This window comes from Nycticebus coucang, chromosome 2 (genome assembly GCF_027406575.1).
Source record: "Nycticebus coucang isolate mNycCou1 chromosome 2, mNycCou1.pri, whole genome shotgun sequence".
NCBI classification, from domain to species: domain Eukaryota; kingdom Metazoa; phylum Chordata; class Mammalia; order Primates; family Lorisidae; genus Nycticebus; species Nycticebus coucang.
In genome coordinates this window covers 125971773-125981239 of record NC_069781.1, presented here as the reverse complement: position 1 = coordinate 125981239, position 9467 = coordinate 125971773, and positions in this window count along the sequence as shown.

Sequence of the window (9467 nt, the reverse complement as noted above, 5' to 3'; positions counted from 1 at the left end):
CTCTCATTAGAATAGATTAAAAATTATTAAATATCCACATCGCATACCAAATATATAATGACAAACTTAGAATTATTCCAAGATTCAAGGTCATTATATTATTTGAAGCATTAAAAATACTGTTGTTTACTGCATAAGCAGAGTAAATATTTTAAAATATAGGAGCATTTTGGTCAGTGCCTGTGGCTCAAAGGGGTAGGGCACCGGCCCCATGTGCCGGAGGTGGTGGGTTCAAACCCAGCCCCAACCAAAAACTGCGAAAAAAAAAAAAATATATATATAGGAGCATTTTGATAGGTTGAAAAGTGAATTTGATGGTACTAATATACTTAGCAAATATCTGATGGTACTAATATATGTATCAAATATATGTATCAGGCTCAGCGCTTGTAGCACAGTGGTTATGGCACCAGCCACATACACCGAGGCTGGTGGGTTCAAGCCCAGCCCAGGCCAGCTAAACTACAAGGAACAACTGCAACAGAAAAATGGCTGGGCATTGTGGCAGGTGCCTGTAGTTCCAGCTACCTGGGAAGCTGAGGCAAGAGAATCACTTAGTTCCAAGAGTTTGAGGTTGTGTGAGCTATGACGCCACCACACTCTACTGAGGGCAACATAGCGAAGACTCTGTCTGAAAAAAACAATTTAAAAATATCAAATATATCTGTCAAATATGTTAGTACTATCAGCTTTACCAACCATCATGGAAAGATAGTAGGATTCAGAAAATGTAGATTCAGATTTGGGCTTCGGAGCCTACTGGTATGTGATCCGGGACTATTTTATATGTGGGCATCAATCCCCTGACTCTGCATTGATGGGGGACCTTATATAAGATAAATAGCACATGTAAGTGTGTAGCTGTGACTTGTGACATGGGCTATGCAGTAGGTACTCAATAAATGCTCTATCAAAAATGATAGATAAAATAGATTGGGGAATATTTTAAAGGTAAGACTCAGTTTTTTTGAAAAAATATCTTGAGACAAGACTCATGCCTAATTTGGTGGAGAAGAACTAGACATTGAACATACACGCTGTAGCATCAAAATAATGCCTCTCACATCCCTTGATGGTGTTTTTTGTGGGGGTGTGTGGGTGTGGTCAGAGAGATCAAAGCATGTGTTCCCTAGGGTGGAAGCCAGCCCTCTCCTCTTCTAAGGAAGTTTGCTCTCTGCTCCTCTCAACTACACTGACTGCTAAGTCATCATCCCTCTGCTGGTCACGTCCAAATCTGCAGCCCCCTGACCATTGTTTCTCCTGAGCTCCAAATCTCAAAATTATAATAGATCCGTCCTGCATCCAGTCTACAATTCTTCCTCTTTCAAAAGAATATTGCAACGGGGTTGAGAATATGTAAACACTGAGTCTTGACAGAGCACGGCAGCCCAAGTTTTATACATATCCCTAAGTCAGTCAACCCGACTTCACTTCCAGAAGGCTCCATCAGCATTCCCTGGTGCATTGAGGCGCTGAGTTCACCTGGAGTCGTGACTGTTTCTGTGCTCAGCCAGGAAGTGAACAGCTGTCTGCACAGACACCTCCTTTCATTTTCCAGTAATTTCCATGACAGTCTCATGTACTTGCAGTGGGACAGTTACTGGTATACTAATCCTGTCATACACAAGTTTTATTCACTCAATTACCAAGAAAGACAGTTTATATCCGAGAGATGGACTTCATCAAGTTTGCTTGCAGGTGTAATTAAATACATGGTATCTTGGCTTTGTGGAAACTTAATTCACTTCACACACATTTGTACTCCAGTGTCCCTGAATAATTTTCATCCAAATAATTGTTGTTTCCCTGGAAAATAGTAATGGAAAAAGTGTTCATCATTTCTGCCCCCGTCTTTCATTGATTTAACAGTTTGTTATGGCGTTCCAGACACTAGTTACAAAGAATCTCCAGATAAATTAAAAACTTGGCTGACTACAAAAGCTCAATCTAGCATCATGAGTGGAGGCTGCAGGTGGGAAGAGAGAATACTCTGGAGATAAAAAGGAACCACATGGTCTGTGTAATGGTGCTCAACTCCCTCATCCACACTCACTGAAAAACTATTGAACATGCTTCCTGTCCCCCCCCCTCACTCTTCACATCTCTGTAATCGGTCTTGGGTCCTCACACTCCCCTAAAATGCTCCAACCAAGTCCATTAATGACTTACTCACTTCTAAATGCTTATCAATTCTCAGTGTTACGTTGCTTCCTTGAAATGTACCATTCTTGACCTTCACTTCCTTCTCGAAATGATGTGTTTTCGATGGTTTCTGTGAGACTAAATTCTCCCATTGGGTTTCCTGTTACCTCTTCACCATCTCCTTTTAGTCCTCCATTCACCCCCTAATGGTTATGATTCCTCGGCCCTCTTCCTTTCCCATGCCCTCTGCACTTCCTAAGCAGTATCACATCTCACTGACCATCATCTCTATGCTAGTTGCTCCCAAATACATTCTCCAGCCTAGGTTTTATTCTGGAGGTAAATCCACCTTGGAAAATATCCATCTTCTTAAATGTCTCACATGAATGTTTCATGCGCAATTTAAACTCAACACCAAAACCATCAAACTCAATATTTTCTCCTCCAAACTGTGTTGCCCATCATGCAATAATGTCACTGCCTTTCAGGTTCTCAGGACAGAAACTTGTGTATCTTTCTTCATGTTTTTTTCTGTCTGGCTCCCATACTCATGGAGGTCACCAGTTTTCATTGGTTGTATCTTCTGGGAATGACTGGCTTTCCATTTATCTCTGTTCCCCTAATTTTTTACTGCATTCACATCCCCATTATCAATTGCCTGTAAGTTCTAGTTCCCATTTCCTTGGTAATAAAATACAAATCCTTAATCCTGTATGAACTGACCTCTCCTTAATTATCCAGTTTAAGTCCATTCTGAGCATTGAATTCTATGCTTAAATCCATTTGTTCTACTTGCAAGACCCCCCACCCCCGCCAAATATATTGTTCTTCTAAAAGGAGAAAGCATTGAATAACCCTTTTCTTATGCTATGGAGGCATTTTCTGCCTTCTCCCTAATCCTGCTCACTGGACTGTCTTTGTGAACTTTGTAGGGTCATAGCCTTAACCCAATAAGGAAGATGCCTTTTCTATCTCTCCCCATTGTATTGTAGTACCTTGAATTTACCACTTGGGATGGATGGTTTATTGTAACTGTCTGTTACTTCTCTCCCTTGAGTGAATAGACTGTGTCTTGGCCCTGATTATATTTCAAGCTTAAATGCCATTCCTACAACATTAAAAAAAAAGTTATGTTGACTATTAAATGAATCAAAGGGTATCTAAAATGTCACTAGGAGCACACAGGATAGAGCAACCTTGGGAATGACTAAAAGTTTCATAATAGAAATGATATTAGGACTGGGTCTTCAATGAATCTGAAGAGTGATACAAAATTATAGGTCTATTGTCAAAGACCTATATTTATCCTTGCACAAAATAAGGCAAAAGGCCAGTGACCATCCCAGCCATCCTTTTGATTCAAATGATCCTCTCTCCTGTATGATCCAGAAATTGGGTGTTGGTCAACACTGGCCACCACATGAAGCTCACTGATGCTCCCTATGGGGAGAAAAACAAACAAACAAACCTCCCGGCCCCCCAATCCTGTAGGGTATCCAGTTTCCAGGCCAATACTTTAGGAGTGGAATAAAGTTAGGTGGAAACAAGAGATTAAATTAGCATTATTTCAGCTTGTACGTTTAATCAGCAGAGGTTAGAGAACAAAGACAGGCAGAGAGGCTGGGAGGTTCAAGACGGGGGCTGATTATAACATTGCTGCTCAGTCCCCGGGATGGTTTCTCCCACAGTTCCTGTGTTATAAAACTGGTAGGCCTGGGCTGCCTTTGGATTACCATCCCTTGAAGTGATAAACATGCTGTTTCCCTGAGATTTGCCCCAGGAGAGAAACATTTCCGACGGATTTTTTTCTGACAAAGCCAAGAAAGATAATAATTGCAATGTCAGGCAAAGAAAAAAAGCGCAAACTAATTCAGTGTGATCTCTTATGAAAGAGGAAAAAAGAGCAAAAGATGATTCACAACTGGAAGCATGAATTGTCAGAGCTCTTTGAGGATCTTTTGAACAAGCGCATCCGCCAGGTTATAAATAATGACAACAGACAGTAATTTGCATGGATTAGGGTTGTTAACATTTATCAATTTCTGCATTTTAAAATACTCCCAAATTCTTGATGAGGAGTGTCTCTTTGTAGTGAAGGATTGATAGTGGGAGTAAAGGAATCTGATGAATTTAAAACTCTGATGAGAGAAAGCAAAGCCGTCCAGATCTAAACAGAGATACCATTAGTAGTTCTCATAAATCAAATCCTGTTTATAGTGAGGATACAGTTGAATTGCCATCTGGACTTTTTAACCTCGACATTTATTTCCGAATTATTCCCTAATACTGAAAGTAAACTTAACTCTTCCTTTCATTTCCAGGGTTTGCCTTGATGCCAGTCTCTTTGAGAGAAATGTTCTGAATTTTGATAGGAACAGAATGTCATATGTGGCATGAGATTTGAAGAACCAGATAAATTCTTGTGTAACATTAAACTATACAAGAAAGAAGACATACTTAGCTTTAAATCACATCGGCTGAAAACTTAAAGTAAAGTCAGGGAATGGGAAGAAAGGCCTTCAGTCTGGGGCATTTGAATGAGGTAATTATAAATATAAATCAGGTATGATCCTTCCTTCCCTGCACACACACAACCTAAAATTCTGTGTAGCTACAGGCAAGGTTAAGTACAAATAGCTATCCATATTGACTTTGAACAACTAAGCTAAGTAAATGAATAAATTATCAAGTCATTTATGTCTGTAACCTTTGAGGATTCTTTTTTTTTTCTTTTTAGTTTTCTGTTGACAACATTTACAGTAATAAAGGGCAAACTTCATGTATGAAGTCTTTTTTGTGGGGGGGACAGAGTCTCATTTTGTCACCCTTGATAGAGTACTCTGGCATCACAGCTCACAGCAACCTCAGACTCTTGGGCTCAAGTGATTCTCTTGCCTCAGACTCCCAAGTAGCTGGGACTACAGGTGCCCACCAAAACACCTGGCTATTTTTAGAGATGGGGTCTCGCTCTAGCTCAAACTGGTCTCGAACCTGTGAGCTCAAGAGATACACCGACCTCGGCCTCCAATAGTTCTGGGATTACAGGCATGACTCACCACACCTGGCGAAGTCTTTTTTTAATTTTTAGAGTTTTTTTTAATTTTTAGATGTTGACAGTTTGCAAGGCAGGACTTAACAACTGCTTTAACAACTAGTAGAGCGTAGAGCATGAATCAGTGTCAGTGAGGAAAAGGAAGGCCCTCAGGTGAATCCTGGCAGTGATGGTGGTGGCGCGGGGGCTGATTGGTTCATACTCTGCTTCTCTTGAACCTACAGTGACAAGAAGTGTGTCAATTCTGTTCAAAACAAATTTGAAACCCAATTATGAGAAAGCATCTCTGACTATTGTGATAGTCATTGCTATCCTTCATAATAAAGAGTCATTGCTTTCAGGAAGAAGATTATTACGATTAAAGGTAAGTTTGCAACTTACATGGCATTATGGTATACAAAGGGAAGAAGAATACAGGCTTTGGAAACAGAAAAACCAAGGTTCAAATTTCACTTGTCACTTCCTGGTAACATGGCATGTTGGACAAGTTTCTTAAATTCTCCTGAGTCAATTTTTTTTATCCTTAAGTAAATATAGTAATATCTACCTGGCAGTTTTAACATACAGTCTAAACAGAAAACAATAAGGGTCATGGCTTGGTGGTCGTTACTATTTTCCATACACGTACTTAATATATTCCACTCCCTGAACATCTTCCTCTCATCTTCAGATTTTAAAGTGAGTGCCACTTATGGAATAGATTTTTCTTCTTTTTATTTTATACATGGACTGGTTCACATGTCGATACCAACGGTGACCCATTTGTGTCATTTGTAATCATTATGAAAATTTTGATGACAATAAATTTGGTAAGAAATAGAAGCCACCATTTAAAAGTACTTAATTGAGGAAAGGTGAGTTTAATCTACTCCATTTCATTTTTAAGTTTCTGTTTCCTGTCCATTTCCTCATAAATAAGAAAAATTTGGCGCAGAAACTTGGCTCATGAAATTATGAAGAAAGATTCCGTGGAACTGGACACAAAGTGATGAGGGAATCTCTTTTTGTCTGAGGACTTTCTTTAGAAAAGAATTTGTTTCTTAACTGCTTTCAAAGGTTGCCTTGATAAGTTTCTTTGTGTCATTGTATCTTTCGCTTTGAGTTGAAGGTTTTTCACCCAGCCCTTATTATAGATGACCTAACAGTTTGCTCCGGGGCTGATGCCAGAATCCTTTTCCTTTAGTTCCTGGCAAGGTTGTTGCCATTTCCTATCTCCCTCCTTCCTGAATTTACCTAAACCCAAGTTCCAGGCTTTTGTTGAAATGCTTTTCTCCCTTCCGCTCTTGTGTGCCCTGTGTCACATTATCTGCAAAAGGTTGCAGCCAACTTCCCTTCACTGTGGACACAGGAAGGGGAAACGAAGAGGGGAGAAGTTACTGATCTGATTCTGGAGGTCAAGGGTGTGGGAGGCTGAATGTTCATTTCTCAATAGCTTTCGCTGCAGTGTGTGCTTTCTTTTGTTGACCATCCCCTGCTATTGTGTTGGGAAAGCTTTTAATAACAGCCAGCAGAGTTTACTAAATGCCATTACCAAGATGAAAAGCACTTGGTGAAAAAAATTGTATGTGCACATTTGCCTGGGCATATACATAGCAGATACCCAGCTCTTTATTTCTGCAAGACACGACGCACCTGCGATTTTTCTCATGCATCTTTCTGCTCCTGACAACTGGACCAACAATGTCACTGCCTTCAAGGTTCTCAGAATAGTAACTTGTGTATCATTCTTTTTGTTTCTATCTGGCTCCCATACCCATATAGTTAATAATCTCAGTTGTTGACTCTGACTCTCTCAATTTTTCTCCAGTCCCCTAATCTCTCAGTGCTTTCAGATATCCATTATCACTCACCTGTAAATTCTCACTCGCGTTACCCCAGTAACAAAATGTAAATCCTTGCTCCTTTATGAACTGACCTCTGCTTAATTATCCAGTTTATTTTTAAGTGTGTTCCAAGCATTGAATTCTATGTTTAAATATTCTTTCACTATTCTGTAAGCAAGAAAACTGAAAACAGAAAATAAGGGAAGAACAGTCGGTTGTCTAAAATCACTCACCAAGCGCAGAGCCACCCTCCCCGTTCCTGCTCTTCGCAGCCCATGCTGCTGTTAATATATGAGCACACAGGCTGCAGACACGGAAATCAAACTCACAATCTAGGACAACTTTTCCTCATCAAAAGGGCAGTGAGATTATCTTTTGCATTTAAATGATTCTCTTCTGGTGCAGCAGGCTAATTAATGTTAGCGTATTTCCGTTCTTCCAACCCACAGATACTTGGACGATGGCTCTCAAGGTGCCTGCAGATCTTTCACTTGCAACCCTTGCCTCTTGCAGACCTCAATTTCCTTAATTAGACTCCTCTGCTCCGCTGTCCCTGCAAGGCTGATGGTAGCCCTGTGGCTCTTTCTTCTGGTTTATGGTGATTACAAACGGGACCCCAGAGTCACATAGCAGGCGCGACCACTGCTCTTAACAGGGCCCAGCATTCAGGAGCTCGATGCTCCGCGCAGGGACAAGGCATATTTAACACAACAGGTGAACCAGGGAGCTTGAGCTTTTCAAGTTAACTGAGGGGATACTCTGGGAAGTGCAGGAGTGGATTAATGAATACACAAAAGTCTTTGATTTATTGGCACACCTTAAGTGTCAGAATTAATGGAATAACGCATCAGAGGTAATATCTGCTTAAGAAGGGAGGTGGGCAGAGGGAGAGTGATTGGTGGGATTACACCTGCAGTGCATCTTACAAGGGTACATGTGAAACTTAGTAAATGTAGAATGTAAATGTCTTAACACATTTTCTTAATAACTAAGAAAATGCCAGGAAGGCTATGTTAACCAGTGTGATGAAAATGTGTCAAACAGTCTATAAAACCAGTGTATGGTGCCCCATGATCGCATTAATGTACACATCTATGATTTAATAATAAAAAAAAATTAAAAAGAGAGGGCTCTGTAAAACAGGAGTAGAGAAGGAAAAGAAATTAGACCTTGTGAAGAAGTGTCACAGCCTACCCAGCACCCGCTCCAGGTCAGAAGCAACCACCCTTCACTCTGAGCATTTCCCGGGGCCGAGCCCAGGCCTTGGGGTCAGAGTTAAAGAGAAAGAACAGGAAGGTTTTTTTTTTTTGTGTGTGTGTGTGTGGGGGGGGGTGTATACGGAGAAGAGACGGAGGAGGTGAAGCAGGTAAATGAAGACGTCAGTAAGGACGCAGAGTCATCTCCCAGTGTGCTTTAACTATGGAAAGTTGTCTTCTCCATTGCTCAATTCAAGGGCAGGTAGTGTAAGTGTTTTATAGTGGAGAAAACTGAGGCAGTGAGAGGTTAAGTGGGTGGCTGGGGAGGGGTATCCAGGGCTTCTGACTTCCCATCCAGCTGCTCTTCCTCCTCAACCAGGGCAAGTCCCAGACCACAGAAGGTGCATAGGCATCCAAACAAAGCAAACAAACAAACAAAGAAAACCAAGCAAAACATGCCAGCCTTTCAGCAGCCTTGATCCAAACAAAAGGACCAGGCATTTGAAAGACATTAACCAGACCCTTGCCTAAGGGGCACATTTTCAAGTCAAAAAGTATCACAAAACACATACTGATCCTATCTGTGGCTCTTTTAGGAAAGGGATAGTAATTTTCTTTTTTTTTATTAAATCATAACTGTATACATTGATATGATCATGGGGCATCATACACTCGCTTCATAGACCATTTGACACATTTTTATCACAATGGTTAACATAGCCTTTCCGGCGTTATCTCAGTTACTGTGCCAAAACATTTACATTCTACATTTACCAAGTTTCGCAAATACCCCTGTAAGATGCACCACAGGTGTGATCCCACCGATCCCCCTCCCTCTACCCACCCCCCCTCCCTTTCCCACTTCCCCCTATTGTTAGGTTGTAACTGGGTTATAGCTTTCATGTGAGAGCCCCAAATTAGTTTCATAGTAGGGCTGAGTACATTGGGTACTTTTTCTTCCATTCTTGAGATACTTTACTAAGAAGAATATGTTCCAGCTCCATCCATGTAAACATGAAAGAGGTAAAGTCTCCATCTTTCTTTAAGGCTGCATAGTATTCCATGGTGTACATATACCATAATTTATTAATCCATTCGTGGATCGATGGGCACTTGGGCTTTTTCCATGACTTAGCAATTATGAATTGGGCTGCAATAAACATTCTGGTACAAATATCTTTGTTATGTTGTGATTTTTGGTCTTCTGGGTATATGCCCAGCAGAGGGATTACAGGATTGAATGGCAGATCTATT